General features: G+C 42.5%; 1 protein-coding gene across 8 annotated transcripts in view; it reads left to right on the top strand.

The window, feature by feature from the left end:
- The window catches only part of ankrd12 (ankyrin repeat domain 12), a 253,951-nt gene that overhangs the window by 87,551 nt on the left and 147,542 nt on the right, over positions 1–18,858 (top strand). For 2 of the 8 annotated variants that reach the window (XM_038808695.1, XM_038808696.1), the window contains exon 2: positions 14,320–14,385. The exons of the other annotated variants lie outside the window; for them this stretch is intronic. The gene's annotated coding sequence lies outside the window, so the exon portion shown is untranslated. The remainder of the gene's footprint in view (positions 1–14,319; positions 14,386–18,858) is intronic. 8 annotated transcript variants of the gene reach the window in all.

Genomic DNA, 18,858 nt, shown 5'->3' with positions numbered 1-18,858 from the left:
CTAATTGTATTGTGTACCTTGGTGAACTGCATTAACTCTAATTGGTCATGTTGTTATTTATTATTTAACTTTCTAAAAATCTCTTTATTTTAATAAACAATCTGATTAATTTATTTGCTGGTTTAACTATTAGTAATTTGTTTTACTGTGAAATGAAATGATTAATTTGACTGATTATATCTACTTATCCTGTTATTCTAGTGCAGTCAGAGCTCTACCTTCCATGTTTACTGAGATGTTTTCACAAATTCTCTCTCATTTTTATATTTGCTGATTCTATTACTGCTCTTTTTAAATTTCCTCAGGCCTCACCTGTGGTGCTTTTTTGCCCCGAGAGGTTGATTTGCAACTTGTTTTTGGTGAGAGTCTGTTGCATATCCAAAACAGGGGCAGAGGAGGAAGAGCAATTTCTGTCAACTCCCTTCATGTTAATTTTAAACATATGTTTTCTGCTTTTACATCGCTGTCTACAGCACAGAACCACTTCAAGTAAAATTTATATAATGCTTGGGTTTTTGAATCAAACAGCTTCCTTCCTGTTCACATAGGGCAGTTTTAGTGTCACTGGAGAAAATAGTCATTGTGCATGTGAATTTATTTTAAAATTGTTTGTTGCAACTTTACTTTTGAAAGCCATTTCTTTGTAGAAGGATGAGAAAACTGCTCACAGATTAGTGATCAGAGGAAAAAATGCCATCCTAGCAATCTGCTTGTGCTACCAGTGCACTGATGCTTTCAAAGCTGTGTGAAATCTCAATTTTACAACACGACTAGAGGAATCAGTGATACCATCAGTAGGCTGCGATAAGCCTGTCGTAGAGGTCTACAGCACAGAAAAGGCCCTTTGGCCATTGCATCTGCACCAGTCAAAAACAACCACCTAAGTACTTTAATCCCATTTTCCAGCACTTGGCCCATAGCCTTGTATGCCTTGGCATCACAAGTGCTAATCTGAATATGAGGGTCTCTGCCTCCACCACCCTTTCAGGCAACCCTGTATTGGGCTGTGTGGGTGGGTGGGGAATCCACCTATGGATGCAGCCTGCCTTTGACACGATGAGTATTAGGTTCAGGACAATACAGGATATGTATATAGTATTATTTGTTGAAACCGTACATGAATGTACATAGAACTTAGCAGGAAAGTTAGTGAAAGCACAAATGCGAAAGGAGACTTATTTTACAAAGGGCCATTCACAACCTCAGGACATTGATGATGTTACAAAGTTGGGTGGCAGGGTGAGGTAGGAGGAAGATGCAGAGATGCTTCAGCAGGATTTGGGCAGGCTGAGTGAGTGGGCACATGCATCGCAGATGCAGTATTCCGTAGATAGATGTGAGGCTATCCTCTTCGGTAGCAAATATAAGAAGGCAGATTATTATTTGAATGGATGTAAATGGAGAGAGGTGGACACTCAGCGATATCCTGGTGTCCTCATGGATCAGTTGCTGAAAATGAGCGTGCAGGTACAGCAGGCAGTAAAGAAGCAAATGATATATTGGCCTACAAAGTGAGAGGATTTGAGTATGGGAATGCTTTACTGCAATTGTATAGGGCATCGATGAGGCCATGCCTGGAGTATTGTGTACAGTTTTGGAGTCCTTACCTGAGGAAGGATGTTCTTGCTATGGAGGGAGTGCAGTGAAGGTTTACTAGGGTGATTTCTGGGACTTTGGGGCTGTCCTATGAGGAGAGACTCAAGTCGGTTAGGATTAACTTTGACCTGGTATTGTGAGACTTCTTGCTATAATCATCCAAAGCCGCCTCATTGTGCACGCATGCCTGGGGTAGGACTTCAACCCACAACTATTCAACTGAGGTGGGAATGCTACCACAGAGCCATGGCTGACACCTGTTCATTTTTGATCAGAGGATGTGTTCTACTGACTATACTTGTAATATTCAAAACACTAGTTGTTTTCATAATGTCAGAAGTTGAAATATCATTCACCATTCGAAAATAGATTTCCAATAGGCCTTGGAGAGGAGAAAGTTGAGAGAAATTTGATATAGGTGTTCAAAATGGTGACGGGTTGAGCAAATAAGGATGAACGGTTTCCACTGACAGGTTGGTAACCAGAAGAAAGCAGTTAAAGAGCAAGGCAATATGAGGGGAAGAAATCTTTACAGTGAGGTACGATCTAGAAAGGACTACAGCAAAGGGTGGTGGCAGCTGATTCAAAAATAACTTTAAAAGAAAATTTGAAAAATACTTGAAAGGGAAATTGTTTTTTTTTTAAAATTCGTTCCTGGGATGTAGATATTGCTGGCTGGGCTAGGCATTTGTTGCCCTTGAACTGAGTGGCTTGCTAGACCATTTCAGTTGGGGCAATTAAGAGTCAACCGCATCACTCTTGTGGGTCTGGATCATGTGTAGGCCAGACCAGGTAGGACGCCAGATTTCCTTCCCCGAACAGCATTAGTGAATCAGATGGGGTTTTTAACTAGCGTATTTTTATCCACTTACAGAATCGCACCGAGCAACGCTCTGAAGGTTTGTGATTTCAATAAACTTGTTGGACTTTAATCTGGTGTTGTGAGACTTCTTACAGAATCACACCGTGCAAAAGAGGTCCTTCAGCCTATCGCATCTATACCAATAAGTGAAAAACACCTGACTTACCTCCTAATCCCATTTACCAGCACTTGGCCCATAGCCTATAGGCTTGAATGTTATGATGTGCCAAGTGCTCATCCACCCTTTGGGTAAAAATGTTTTCCTGCCCCTCATCTTGAACTTGTGTTCCTTCATGACTGACCCTTCAACTAAGGAAGACAGCTGCTCCCTATCCATGCCCCTCATAATTTGTATACCTCACTGCCAAGGACATGGGTTCGATCCCGGCCCCAGGTCACTGGAGTTTGCATATTCTCCTCGTGTCTGCATGGGTCTCACCCCCACAAACCAAAGATGTACAGGGTAGGTGGATTGGCCATGCTAATTTACCCCTTAATTGGGAAAAAAAAAGAGAATTGGGGACTCTAAATTTATATTAAAAGAAAAATTATCTAGCACACCTCGATCCAGGCACTGCTCTGTCGTCTCTGCTCCAACGAAAACTACCAAAGCATACCCAACCTTTCTTCATAATTTAACTTAAATGTTCCATCCCAGGCAACATCCAATGCAATCACATCCTTCGTATAATGTGGTGACCAGAATTGCACACAGCACTCTAGCTGTGGCCTCACCAAAGTTCTATACAACTCCAACATGACCTCCCTTCTTTTGTAATCTATGCCTCAATTGTCCCATATGCCTTTTTCACCACCCTATTAATCTACCCATCCACCTTTAGAGATCTGTGGACAAACACGCCAAGCTCCCGTTGTTCCTCAACTTCCCAGTGTTCATTGAATACTTCTTTGTCAAATTACATCACATCACACTTTTCAGGGTTAAATTCCATCTACCTGATTGTAACTGCTTATTTGACCATCCCATATATCGTCTATATCATTTTGTAACCCAAAACACAACCTCACTGTTAAACACCCAGGCCAAACTTACTGATCCTACAGTCGTCGTCCTCCTCCTCTTCCTCCTCTCCACCCCCCACCACATAGTTCTCTATGTTGTTTATATAAATGACAAATAATAGGAGACCCAGCACAGATCCCTATGGTACGCCACTGGGCACCAGCTTCCAGTCACTAAAGCAGCCTTCTGTCATCACCCCCTGTCTCCTACAACTAATCCAGTTTTGAATCCACCTTCTCAAATTACCCTGTATCCCATATGCATTTTCCTTCTTTAAATCTCACATGTGGGACCTTGTCAAAGGTTTTGCTGAAATCCATGTAAACGGCACTTATTTATGTTTATTTTCTGTTGTTAGAAAATAATGTCACTATTACGGCAGAGGTGCATATTTTTCGGATCCTTTTTGCCATGTATTGTCGGATGTACCCAAACCCAACCACCTCATAGAGGTTGGTTCGGCGCACCGAGGTTTTTTGTTTATTGTTTTGCACCCTGTCTGTTTGTTGGCTAGAATACAATTTGCGGGTAATTTTGCCAGAAACATATCTGTTAATAATTTAATAATCAAATCTTTATTAGTGTCACAAGTAGGCTTACATTTAAAAAAAAATTTAGAGTACCTAATTCCCTGCAGTCCCAGTGCTAACCATTGCACCACTTGCCGCCCCACAAGTAGGCTTACATTACACTGCAATGAAGTTACTGTCGAAATCTCCTAATCGCCACACTCCGGTACCTGTTTGGGTACACTGAGAATTGTGAATGTCCAATTCACCTAACAAGCATGTCTTTCGGGGCTTGTGGGAGGAAACTTGCGCACCCGGAGGAAACCCACGCAGACACCGGGAGAATGTCCAGACCCCACACAGAGTGACCCAAGCTGGGAATCGAACCCGGGTCCCTGGTACTGTGAAGCAACAGTGCTAACCACTGTGCTACCGAATTATTTACTTTGCTCACCAAATGTGCAGTCAAATAAAATGAAATTGGCAGCACCTTAACAAATGGATTGGTATTTATTAGATGAAGTCGGACGCTATGTTGGAGTGAGGCTGAAGTCATTTGTTTCTCTTTCTCTGTCTAAAATTGTCAATTTTAAATATAACTTCTTGGGTCTGACTAAACCCATGGATTTTTGGAGCAGCGATTTCATCTGTTATTCCGCAGTGAATGCACTATTGCCAAGTTTGCGGATGACACAAAAATATGTGGGAAGCTAAGTGGTGAAGATGACACAGAGTCCATAGAGGAACATAGACCAGTTAAGTGAGTGGGTAAAAAGTGGAAAATGTGAAGTTATACACTTTTGGTAGGAAGAATAAGGGAGCTGAATATTACTGAAAGGGAAATAGGCTGCAGAAAGCTGCAACACAAGGATTTGGGGGTCCTCGTGCATAAATCACAAAAAGCTAGCATGCAAGCTCAGCAGATAATGGGGAAGGCAAATGGAATGTTGGCCTTTATTTCAATGGGAATGGAGTATAAAAATAGGGAAATCTTGCTACAAATTGTACACAGCATTACTTGGACCACACCTGGAATACTGGGAACAGTTTTGGCCCCCTTATCTCAGGAAAGATACACTGGCATTGGTGACAGTCTAAAGAAGGTTCACTAGGTTGATCCCTGGTATGGGGGGATTTTCTTATGTGGAAAGGCTGAGTAGGTTGGGCCTGTACTCATTGGAATTTGGAAGAATAAGAGGGTTCTCAGGAGCTTGACAGGGTAGATGTCGAGAGGTTGTTTCCCCTGTAGGAGAGTCTAGGACAGAAGACATATATCTCAGAATAAGGGATCACCCATTTAAGACCGAGATGAGGAGGAATGTCTTCTGAGGGTACTAAATCTGTGGAATTCTTTTCTGCAGAGATCTGGTCATTATTTATGTTCAAGGCTGAGATAAACAGTAAAATTCTGCAATCTGCGCTCTTCCTGGTTATCTAACCTCTTTTGGGCAGCACGGTAGCACAGTGGTTAGCATAGTTGCTTCACAGATCCAAGTTCCCAAGTTCGATTCCCGGCTGAGTCACTGCCTGTGCAGATTCTTCACGTTCTCCTCGTGTCTATGTGGGTTTCCTCCGGGTGCTCCGGTTTCTTCCCACAGTCCAAAGATGTGCGGGTTAGGTGGATTGGCCATACTAAATTGGCCTTAGTGTTCAAAAAGGTTAAGATGGGGTTATGGGGATAGAGTAGATATGTTGACTTGAGTAGGGTGCTCTTTGTAAGGGCCGGTGCAGACTCGATGGGCTGAATGGCTTCCTTCTGCACTGTAAATTCTATAATTTTTTTGCTGTAGTTTTTGTATTATCTTAGCATTTATTGTATTGCTTTCCAAGGCTTGTCATATGTATGTCAAACATCTGTAAGGCTGGTGGGCAGTACAGTAGTACAGAATATTGTGTGTATTAAGTTGCACTTTATTTCATTGTAAGTGAGGGCTCTCTTGGCCAATTTCTTTCATAGTTGTTCTTGGGATGTGAACGTCACTAGCTGGGCCAGCATTTGTTGCCCATCCCTAATTGCCCTGGAACGGAGTGGTTTGCTAGGCCATTTCAAAGGGGGGCAATTTGAGTCAACCATATTGCTGTGGGTCTGGAGTCGCATATAGGTCGGGCCGAAGAAGGACGGCAGATTTCTTTCCATGAAGGACATTCGTGAACCAGATGGGGTTTTACGACAATCGGCAATGGTTTCATGGCCATCATTGTACTTTAAATTCCAGATTTATTTTTACTGAATTCAAATTTCACCATCTGTGATGATGGGATTTGAACCCTTGACCCCACAGCATTACCCTGGGTCTTTTAATTACTAGTCTAGCTACAGTACCACTATGCTACCACCTCCCCTAATAATCCTGGCCATTAAACATGAGAAATATGTATAAAAACTCAAATGTAACAACGGTCATTCCAATGTGGATCTTTACAACTGTTACAGAAAGATGATTTTACCTTGCTGCTTCAGGCTCAATTCAGATCCATGTTCCAGCAGTGAAGAGCACTATGGGTTATACTGTACATGCAATCCTTTGGGCAATCCAGTAATAGCAAGGTGACTGCTTTCCTAAAATTATATAATTTTTTGCTCACTTCTTATTCTTCCATTCAAATTGTGGAGACACTTTTCATGTGAAAGTGCACAACGTAAATTATAAATGCAGAAAAATATTTTTCATTGTACCTCGGTACACGTGACAACAAAATCCAAATAAATTTGGAAAATGTTTCCGCTTTGGATTGGTTATGTGCTGCATATGTCCCATGTTAAATAAATGTTACATTTAAATTCTGACAATCTTTGGCAACAAACAATATTCTTAATATTTCCTCTGTTTATAGTGTTATATTGCAGAGCAATTTAAAAATTTAATAAAGTAATCTAATACTGTAGCACACACCCACCATATTTTCTTCATTTCACTTTTCCATTTGTGCTTTCAAGATGTCCTAATTGAAATCCCTTGCATCTAATCTTTGTTGTCTTCCAGAGCCAAGAATGTCTAAAGATGGCAAAGCTATTAATGAAAAGATTACTCATTTATTTGTCAATTCATCATAGAACATACAGTGCAGAAGGAGGCCATTCGGCCCATCGAGTCTGCACCGACCCACTTAAGCCCTCACTTCCACCCTATCCCCGTAACCCAATAACCCCTCTTAACCTTTTTTGGTCACTAAGGGCAATTCATCATGGCCAATCCACTTAACCTGCACGTCTTTGGACTGTGGGAGGAAACCAGAGCACCTGGAAACCCACGCAAATACGGGGAGAACGTGCAGGCTCTGCACAGACAGTGACCCAGCAGGGAATTGAACCTGGGACCCTGGCGCTGTGAAGCAACAGTGATAATCACTTGTGCTGCCCTCTTGGCCAATCCCGTTGCGACCCCATAGAGACCGATAACTAAAAGTGAACGGTGCAAAAATTGCATCTTCTTTTCTTTTCATGTATTCAATGTTCTGTTGAGCTGCTCGCAGAAAAATATTTTTCATAGTACCTCGGTACATGTGACAATAAACAAAATCCAATCCAATCACAAATTTTCATGTTTTAAGACAAACATACTAAAATCAACATTGACTGAGCATAGTAGACAACTAATTACCTAAACTATAGAAAAGGTACCCCCTCTCGCCACACATAACTCGTTGCCACAACCAAAACCCCATGCCACATTTATGCATTGCATCACACTCCCAGCAGATATGTAGCCTTCCAAGTCCAAAATTCCTGGTGGAGATTCAACAGGTTCTCTTGTCCCTGTACCACCAGGCTTCCACTGTCCTTTTTAAAAGTCCTTTCACTTGATCTCATGTGTGTATTCAAATTGATTTCCAGTAGTAAGGCACCCTCTGGTGACTACCGGATCTTTATATATCCACAGGTCTTGTCTTTTCTAACAAGGGATCCATTCTCACAGCATCCTGCTAGGTGGTTAAAACAAAAACAGTTCTGCCTTCTGTTTGGCACAGCATCCACTGTTTTCGGCCTTCCTTTCCAGGTCTCCCTATCTGGCTGAGGCTGAAGAGACTGTATCCAACAAAACCAGCTGCTCTTCTTTTGTGTTAATGTGTGAAAACTAGCACTTGATTTTCTAGGAGATTAAAGTGAGCCTCCTGTCCCTATGGCAACTGAATTGCATGTTTCTGGAGAGATTTTGGCATGATTACCACCTCCCATTCCAGGACAATCTGTTTATCATAAATTAAAAGAGACAGTTTGAAACATAACCTGTCTTAAGTGTTGCATTCATAACAATTGCTTAGGTTTTTTCCTGGGGATCACTGAAATCATTTACTGAAATATTAATGCTGCAAAGTATATGTTGATGTTACTGTTGGAATGATCATTTTTTTACAGCAAGATATGAAGTGAAGGCCCTGTGATTTGGAATAGATTTTTGTCCTGGACACTATATATTTTCTTTCTAATGCAATATATTCTTTATGCCACTCTTTTATTCCTAGTGCATTGTTGCGATTACCAGATAATAATCTTTATTGGCATAAGGAAGCTTACATTGACACTGCAATGAGGTTACTGTTTAAAGCTCCAAGTCACCACATTTTGACGCCTGCTCGGGTACACTGAGGGAGAATTCAGAATGTCCAAATTACCTAACAGCCTGTCTTTCGGGACTTGTGGGAGGAAACCGGAGCACCTGGAGGAAACCCACGCAAACACCGAACGTGCAGACTCCGCACAGACAGTAACCCAAGCCGGAATCGAACATGGGACTTTGGAGTGGTGAAGCAACAGGCTGACCACAAATACTTAAGCCTTTTACGTTTTGCTTCTTTACTTGCAGTTTACAAAATTTGAAATTGAAAATAATGTCTCCAAATTTACAAGGATCTTTGACCCTTTTCACATTGACTTCCTCTTATTTTGAAAACTGACAAAGTTTCACATTGTCTTAATAGACAATAAAAGCCTACTTCAATTATCCTTATTGATAGTTTAATTAGAATTCAACCACGTAAAGTCTCTGGGGCGGCACAGTAGCACAGTGGTTAGCACTGTTGCTTCACAGTGCCAGGGTCCCAGGTTCAGTTCCTGGCTTGGGTCACTGCCTGTGCGGAATCTGCACATTCTCCCTGTGTCTGCGTGGATTTCATCTGGGTGCTCCAGTTTCCTCCCACAAGTCCCGATAAAAATAAGTAAAGACGTGCGTGTTAGGTGAATTGGACATTCTGAATTCTCCCTCACTACCTGAACAAGCGCCAGAGTGTGGCGACTAGGGGCTTTTCACAGTAACTTTCATTGCAGTGTTAATGTAAGCCTACTTGTGACAATAAAGAATATTATATATTATTATATTGTAAAATATAGTAAATGATGTGCAGCATAAGCAATAAATTTAGAAACTCAATGAGACTATTTTAGCTTCTTTGGTGAGTGAATGGACAACGAAGAATATGCAGTTTATCATTTACGACATACAAAATAGGAGCAGAGGTAGATCGTTCGGCACTTCGAACCTGCTCAATAACTGATCTCAATAACTCAACCTGATCTGTTGCATATTAAGAATATTTGTAACTGCAAATATGCAGAATAAAACAGATGACCTAGTCTTTTTGTTCCACCTAAGCCCTCTAATGGCCATCATTCTTTTACATATGTACTCCATTTTTAGGATTGTGGCTTTTATATTTTTGGAATTTAATTTTCTCCATGCACCTTTCTGGCTTGTTTTTTCGGGCGAAATGAGTCTTGCTTGTTTTCTTCTGTTATATGCCTTGCTCTAAGTGTAAAATCAGTCATTTCGTTTGTACAGATATGTATAGATTATTTGTCTTTGGTACATTGACACATACAATACACACACATACACATTCTGCTCAGGACTTCAGCTGATGATTGTTTAAAACTTCCATTTGCCAGTCCTTCCCTGCATATAGCACTCATGAACTTTGCAAACTCATTTTCAGTGGCTCAATTAATAAACCCATACCTCAAGAAATCATATTTATATCCTGCTAAGTTCCTGATTTCAGCTTCTCAATGGGTTGTTCACCAGAAGTCTTGGAGCTCACACCGGCACTGCTTGCAGCTACAAAATGGAGGAATCTCTCTCGTGCCCAGAGCATGTGACATCAGTATACGCAGCGCATGACCTGCTCTCTGCCGCCGCTGCTTCTGGAGAGAAGACTCCCATCGATATTTTTTCTCTCGAAAGAATCTGCTCCTGGGTCGACGCGCTGGCGTCAGGAGGGGCAGTTTGCCTTGCTGGACTCTGGGCCTGCACACTCCTGAGGAGGCACACTTGTGCAGGGTGGCCGGCAATTTTGAAAGCCGGTGAGACCGTTTGCCACTTCTTCCTGCAATCCGGAACATCGAGACCGATGGCCCTGTGACCCTCCCGACATCTGCCCACATCCCTGAATTTGAAAATGATTGGTTTTAAGGAATAATAAATTTACAAAGTTCAGAGAAAGTCCCTTTGATACAAGTTTTTGAGGAACTTTTAGTACAATTATTAACATTGCCTCATCATCTCTTAGCAATTTCTAAGCTGTTTGTAATGTTGCATCACATTTTCCAAGTTGCGAGCAGGCCAAACCTCAATCCCTAAAAATGCTGAATCCCCATCTCATGTACTTGTAGAGAAACTTTGATAGAAATTCTTTGTCAAAACATCTTCTCTTGATCTCTACATGTGGTCAAGCAAGCCTTTGGAACCCCCCCCCCCCCCCCCCCCCCCCCCCCCAACACATTCTGTCTTTTGGAGTAATTAGTTTGGTGCCTGCTTCAAACTCCATTCCCTAGCTTCCAATTTCATCCCTCTCCCTTGCAGCAGTCTTGAGAATTAACAAGTCAGTTTGCAATCTTCATGTCATAGTTGACTCTTGAGATTAACTTGCGATCACACATTCGCGCTATTACTAAGACCACCTATTCCAACCTCTGTAACACCACCTGTCTTTGAGCACATCTACTGAAACTCTCATTCATAGCTTTGTTACCTCTATTATTTATTATCTCGATACATTCCTGGCTGATCTCCCACATTCTAATATTCCTAACCTTGAGATCATCCAAATCTCTGCTGCCCATGTCTTAACTTGCGCCAAGTCATGTTTGCCTATCACAACAATGCTTGATTTATATTGACTCCCAGTCGAGCAATTTTAAAATTTTCATCCTTGTTTTCATATCCCTCCCTGTTTCACCCCTTCCATCTCTTTAATCTCCAGTTCTACAACCACCCAAAATATTTGCACTCATTTAATTCTGGTCTTCTGAGCATCCCTGATTTTTAATTGCCTCGCTCTTAGTGGCTGTATCTTCAACTCCTTCTGTCGAACGCTCTCCAATTCCCACCCAACATCACTCCACAACAACAAATAGCTTCTTGAAATATTGCACTCTTTCTCGCTAGCAGTTCCAGAATTCTGCTCCACAGGTGAACCACCAATAAATTGTGCAAAATACTCCCAATAAGGTTTCATTAATGTTTTGTACAACTTTGTTCTCATAGTGCTAGTTTGGTACTAGACAGCAGTTTGCTTTTCGAAGCGGAGGCAGGGGTGCAGCCTCCCAACATTGCACGTTTATCTTTGAGATTGGATCATTTTCACAGCAAAATCTTTATGGCTTCGTAATGGCTTTACTGTACTCACTAATGGAATACTTCACCATGCATACGTACATCGATAACATGCATTTATAGAAAGAAAAATATTTGTTAGTCATGGGACTTATTTCAATGTAATTTAATGCAATTGCAGATTCAATGCAATTTATTTCCCTCTTTTACGTTCTTTAACTTTACTGAGCAGTTTTCTTTTTAAATTTAGAGTACCCAATTCTTTTTAGTTCCCAATTAAGGAACAATTTAGCGTGATCAATCCACCTACCCTGCACATCTTTGGGTTGTGGGGGTGAGACCCACGCAAACACGGGGCGAATGTGTAAACACCACGCTCTGAGCAATTGTAATATCTGTACATTTAATGATTGTGCTATCCATGACGCGAGAGGCCAAGCCGTCTGAGCATTAGAGCTGCGTACAATAATCTTCAGACATTCAAGAGCTGGGACAACCTTGAACAGTCATTTTTAAAATTATATTGCACATACTTCCATGAGGAAACCTTCAGCTTTTATGTCCCATATCTTCGCGCTTCCTTCACACACACTTTAGATCATGGCAAAAACAAACCCGGAGCACTGAAATACCTGAGCTAGCACATGCTCCACTCAACTGGTTTTGACAGCCTTGCTCTTGCAGCGCAGAAAAGCAGTCCAAAAAAAAGGTTGATTTTACTAGGGGAGGTCAGAGTTGTAATGATAATCTTTATTATTGTCACAAGTACGCTTACATTAATACTGCAATGAAGTTACTGTGAAAATCCCCTAGCCGCCACATTCCAGCGCCTGTTCGGGTATACCGAGGGAGAGTTCAGAATATCCAATTCACCTAACAAGCACGTCTTTCGGAACTTGTGGGAGGAAACAGGAACATCCAGAGGAAGCCCACGCAGACACGGGGAAAATGTGCAGACTCCGCACAGACAAGTGATCCAAGCGGAAATCAAACCTGGGGCCCTGGAGCTGTGAAGCAACAGTGCTTACCACTACCTGCAGAACAACAAATTTGAACCAGAGTACGTGTGTCCCAATAGCGTGCTCTGTATGAAACTGTACCCTCTCTTTCTCGGCAGACATTGCAAGTTGGAGCCGCAACAGTGGGAGGGTGGGTGAGGGCGCTGGAGAAAGTAGCACTAAGGGTCACGTGACCCTATGTTAGACTAGTGCAAAACTATGAAATTAGTCTTGTTATAGTCCTGGAATCAATGGTTGCTCTTGACCCTCCTCCCAGTGCTGCTATGGCCTCCTCACCAATTCTCCCTCTGTGAATCTGATCATGGCTAAGATTTTACCCAGCTGCTCACCTCATTTGCAATGTGTGATTCAAGGGAGTGACCCACATTCTTGTGTATCAAAGAGCAGCATGCGGATCATGAGCCACAGTTTGGCCACCCTGAAATGTGACAACCCCAGATCAAGAATGAAAATGATAAAACAGTTCCAGTTTCAGCACAAAAGATAAACTTCTCCCACCTGCTTGTTTCACGAAATTTAATATTTCAGTTAGCTTCACTTCTTTTGTGGCTGCAAACAGGCTACAAAAACTTGGAAGCAAAATAATTTGGTGCCAGTATTTGTATTTTTGAAATATATTTCCAAATAAGGATTCTCTGTTGTAAATTCCTGCATCACAAACAGTGAAAACACTTCATACGTACTTCATTAGCAGCTGGCGCAGTGGTTAGCACTGCTACTTCACAACGCCGAGAACCGGGTTTGATCCTGGCCCCGGGTCACTGTCCGTGTGGAGTTTGCACACACTCCCCATGTATGAGTGGGTGTCATCCCCACGTCAAAAGGTGTGCAGGGTAGGTGGATTGGCCATGCTAAATTGTCCCTTATTTGGGAAGAAAATAATTGGGCACATTAAAAAAAAATTTAAACTTAATTCTTTAGCTAGAAAGTACTTCAGGACGTCCCACAGTCATGAAAGACGCTATATAAATGCAAGGCTTTTCTTTGTGCCCTACAATGCAGTCTGTACTCAGTATCCTATTGGTTAGCTTCCAGTCTCTTCGGGTTTCGGAGCTGGAAATTTAGCTTCAAAGCGGAAAGATAGATCGGCTTTTCTCAGCTCCTATTTTCAAGGGTTTAGTTTTTAATCCACCTTGGCTATGATCACCTGTTACTGTTGACTGTTTTCACCAGAACATTTGGATTGTTTTTGCCAGAATATTTGGAGTTCTGCTGTTCATTGGTAAACAATTTCAAAACCTTTGGAAACCCATCTTTTGGAATATTACCCTACACTGTAGCAAAAGACTTTCATCTTAGAAATTTAGCTCTAAGCTGGCTTCCAGTTTTGCTCTGGCCTTGATGCTTTCTTGTCCTGGTACTCTGATATGCATTCATCAGACTAATTTAGTACATTTTTTTAAATCCCTTTTTTTTTTAGTTTTTTCCAATTGAGGGGCAATTTAGCGTGGTCGATCCACCTTGCTGCATATCTTTGGGTTGTGGGGGTGAGACCATGCAGACACGGGGGGGAATGTGCAAACTCCACATGGATAGTGACCCCGGGCTGGGCTCAAATCCCGGCATCCACCATCATCCTTGTATAGTCCCACCTGCCCTAAAACTAGTCTCAATGCCTCAGAAATCTAAAGCCGCCCTCCTTCTCCAATCATATGTTGAACTGCTCGATCATCACACAAACACTTAGCACTGGAAGGAATCTTGCTTTTGAGGTGCTCCTCCTTAATTTACTTCCTAACTCCTTAAAATCTGCTTTCAGGGCCTCATCTCTCTGGCTGTTCACCATTCCCAAAGAATGTCGTGCAGGCACCAATCCTGGCACCAGGTAGGATACAAACTATCGTGGAGTCACAGCTATTGCTGCAGAGATACTTGCCTAAGCAATCCCTTTACCAATTCCCCTTCCACTTTTCCTCCTTCCTCTTGTGCAGCTGAGCCATCCGTGGTGCCACAAATGTGGCTCCTGCTACAGTCCTCCGTATCCAGAATGGCAAAGCGATTGGAGAACATGAGAGAGCATTAGGCACGACCTAATCGAGCAGAGTGAGCATGACTTCACAAAGGGGAAAGCATGCCTGACAAATTTATTAGAATTCTTTGACGTGGTAACGAGCAGGATAGATGAAGGGATACTAGTAGTTGTGAGATACTCTGATTTCCAAGAGGCATTTGATAAGGTACCACACAAAATACCACACAAAATTCCTGTACCAGCCTCCCCGAACAGGCGCCGGAATGTGGCGACTAGGGGCTTTTCACAGTAACTTAATTTGAAGCCTACTCGTGACAATAAGCGATTTTCATTTCATTTTTCAAAATGCTACTTAATAAGATGGTGTTGGGGGTAGTATATTAGCAGAAAGAGGATATGTTAACTGATAGAGTTGGGAGAAGAGGGGCATTTTCAGGATGGCAAGCGATAATTAGTGGAGTGCCACGGGGATCAATGCTGTGGCCACAATTATTTACAATATATATTCATTTTTTAAAAAAATTTAGAGTACCCAATTATTTTTTCCAATTAAGGGGCAATTTAGCGTGGCCAATCCACCTATCCTGCACATCTTTTGGATTGTGGGGGTGAAACCCATGCAGACACGGGGAGAATGTGCAAACTCCTCATGGACAGTGACCCAGAGCCGGGTTTCGAACCCGGGTCCTCAGCGCTGTAGGCAGCAATGCTAACCACTGTGCCACCGTGCTGCCCTAATGACTTGGCTGGGGCAAGTGAATGTACTAAGTTTGTGAATGACACAAAAATAGGTAGGAAGGCTGGAAAATCTCAAAGTCTGGCAGCATCTGTAGGGAGAGAAAAGAGCTAACGTTTCAAGTCCGATGACTCTTTGTCAAAGAGTCATCGGACTCGAAACGGTAGCTCTTTTCTCTCCCTACAGATGCTGCCAGACTTGCTGAGATTTTCCAGCATTTCCCCTTTCATTTCAGATTCCAGCATCCGCTGTAATTTGCTTTTATTTTAATAGGTGGGAAAGCATGTGGGACGGATGATGTAGAGTTTCCAGAGGGATTATAGACAGGTTAAGTGAGTGGGCAACTGGAATGTAATGTAGGAAAATGTGAAGTTATACACTTTAGTAGGAAGAATAAAGGAGCTGAATAGTATTTAAATGGAGAAAGACTACAGCAAGCTGTAGCACAGAAGGATTTGGAGCTGCTCATGTGTAAATCACAAATTATCTTGCAGTTTAGCAAGTAATGGGAAAGGAAAATACAATGTTGGCCTTTCTTTCAAAGGGAATGGAGTATAAAAATAAGGAAGCCTTGCTAAAACTATACAAGGCACACTTAGGGTGGCATGGTGGTACAGTAGTTAGCACTGCTACCTCATGACGCTGAGGACCCCGGTTCGATCCTGGCCCTGGGTGACTGTCCATGTGGAGTTTGCACATTCTCCCCGTGTCTGCGCGGGTCTCACCCCCACAACCCAAAGATATGCAGGGTAGGTGGATTGGCCACGCTAAATTGCCCGTTAATTGGGAAAAAGGGAATTGGATACTCTAAATGTTTTGTTAAAAGACCACACTTGGAATACTGTGAACAGTTTTGGTTGCAATATCTTAGGAAAGATATACTGCCATTAAAGGTGGTCCAGAGGCAGTTCACTAGGTTGGTTGATCCTGGGTATAGAGGATTTTCTTCTGAAGGAGAGGTTGTGTAGGTTGGGCCTGTACTCATGGAATTTAGAAGATAGAGAGGTGACCGTATTAAGGCACATACGATTCTCAGGGGGTTTACAGGGTAGATGCTGAGAGGTTGTTTCCCCTTGTAGGAAAGTCTAGGACCAGAGGGCATAATCTCAGAGTCACGGGTCATCTATTTAAGACCGTAATGAAGAGGAATTTCTTCTCTCGGAAGGTAGTGAATCTGTGGAATTCTTTACCATGGGCTGTAGAGGCTGGGTCATTAAGTATGGTGCAGCTTGTCCATCATGCTCAATTTCGCAGAGACTTTGAAAGATCTAAAACTGAGTCAATTATGGCAAGGTATCCATCTTTTATACTGTTTGTGTAGCCATGATATTGATACGAATAGTGCAGCTGAACTTCAAGATGGTGATTCTGAGGGATTCCATAATCATAGTGCCATTAAAGTCAAGAGGAATTAATTGGACTTCCTCTTGTTGGAGATGGTTGTGACTTGACACTTGAGCTGTGTAAAAATTATAGTTAGTTGATGTCAGCCAGGGAGGTAATAAGAATCACCACATCTGGCATCAGTGTCCCATGTTAGGGAGGGCAAAACAGGCTTGCGACCACACAATTATTTCTCACGATACATTGGTTGCATTGCAAGGCAGGTGAAAACAGGATTAGACTTGGTATTGATGCCACCTTGGTTCTCAGGCATTTTTGTTAAAAGTTTGTACTTCCAAGTGGTTAACTGAAGACAACACATTTTCTGTGGACCAAATCACAGCCAAGACCCAATATGTTGACCAGTAAGATACAAAACAAAAAATCTGAAAAGTTTTTGAGACGCACAAGTGTGCGTTAGAGTGTTCAAGTTGAAGTTTGGGGCGTGAGGGAATATGGTGAAGAGGAGAAGGAGGTGATCCTTTCATTTTCTACTTTTCTCAGACTCCAGTAGCTGGCTCTGACTTTACTACAGGGGAACCCCATAGAGTAGTGGGTGTTGAGAGCGAGAAAAAGCATGCGTAATCGAGAGTCTTGAATTTATATACAAAATCTTAAAGTGCCATCAAAGGAGATCCGTAAGTAGACATAGAAGGGACGACTAGGGAGTGAAATGAGAGTTAAATGCGAAGTTGTTAGTGCAGCGCCACCATGTGGAATGTGCATCCTGTAGAGCAGTGCTTCTCAAAGTGTGGTACGCGTACCGGTGCCAGTACGCGAGCCATCGTCTGCCGGTACTTGGAGTGTTTCCAGAAAAGAAAGAGACAGTAATCCTGGATTGGCTTGTTTTGCTCACCGATCCCTGGCACATTGAAAAAAATAACTGCCGGTACGCCACATCAGATAGTTTGAGATGCACTGCTGTAGAGTGTAGGACATGGTGTACAAAGTGCCCTCAATGACTTAATCTGGGGGAAGTGTCACCAGCTGCAGAAACTGGAGCTCTGGGTAGTTGAAATCGAGTGGTGGTTGGAGTTACTGTGGTGCATCTGCAAGGCTGAGGATTATGTGGATAGTACATTTAGAGGTGGTCAAAACGCAGCTAAGGAGTACACAGGTAGAAAAGGAATGGTTGACTGCCAGAGGATCAAGAGAAACAGGCACAAGACCATGAGACATAGGAGCTTGATTTGATTATGACAATCCTCAACTCCACTTTCCCACCTCATCCCCATATTCCTTGATTCCCTTATTGATTAAAAATCTGTCTATCTCAACCTTGCCACAAAAGGCTTGATACTATCCAGAGACAAGAGGTCCTTGCCACTGGTTCAATACCCAGCCTGTCACCTTTGGCCTACTGTAGCCGGACTGATAATTATCTGCAAGATGCACTGCAGGAACTATGGTACTTCAACCGCATCTCCCATCCATGCAACCTTGTCGACCAAGAAGGAACATCACTCTGTCCTGGGTTTTAAACCATCCTGCTTTGGAATTCTATTACTATTCCTTCATCCTTAATGAGTCATAACTCTTGAATTCCCTAATACTATTGTGAAAGCACCGTTGCATTGTTGTGTGTAACTGGTAAGTGTGGCCTACCTCCAGTGAACAAACGTAAATATAAAAGCAAATTACTGTGGATGCTGGAATCTGGAACAAAAGCAGAAAATCCTGGATAGTCTCATCAGGTCTGACAAGCATCTGTGGAGAGAGAACAGAGCTAAGGTTTCAAGTCTGGATGGCTCCTCAAAGCCCAATACAAACTGGAGGGAACAGCACCTCATCTTCCAATTAGGCCTATTACAGCCTTCCAGACTTGACATTGAGTTCAACAACTACAGAGTGTGATACCTCTCCTCTGCCACCACCATGTTTTTGTTTCTGTTTCCTTTTTTAGAATAAATTTAAGAGTACCTAATTCATTTTTTTCCAATTAAGGGGCAATTTAGCGTGGCCAATCCACCTACCCTGCACATCTTTTGGGTTGTAAGGCGAAATCCACGCAACACGGGGAGAATGTGCAAACTCCACACAGACAGTGACGCAGAGCCAGGATCAAACCTGGGACCTTGGAACCGTGAGGCCGCAGTGCAAACCACTGCACCGCCGTGCTGCTCTGTATTTTTATTCACTTTAATTTCTCCCATCAATCTGTCTCTTCTTCTTCCCCCAACCACCACCACCACCCACTAGGGCTATCT

This window comes from Scyliorhinus canicula, chromosome 10 (genome assembly GCF_902713615.1).
Source record: "Scyliorhinus canicula chromosome 10, sScyCan1.1, whole genome shotgun sequence".
In the NCBI taxonomy this organism is placed as follows: Eukaryota; Metazoa; Chordata; class Chondrichthyes; order Carcharhiniformes; family Scyliorhinidae; genus Scyliorhinus; species Scyliorhinus canicula.
Note: the sequence above shows the minus strand (reverse complement) of the source record. Positions and strands in the feature narration are given on the sequence as shown.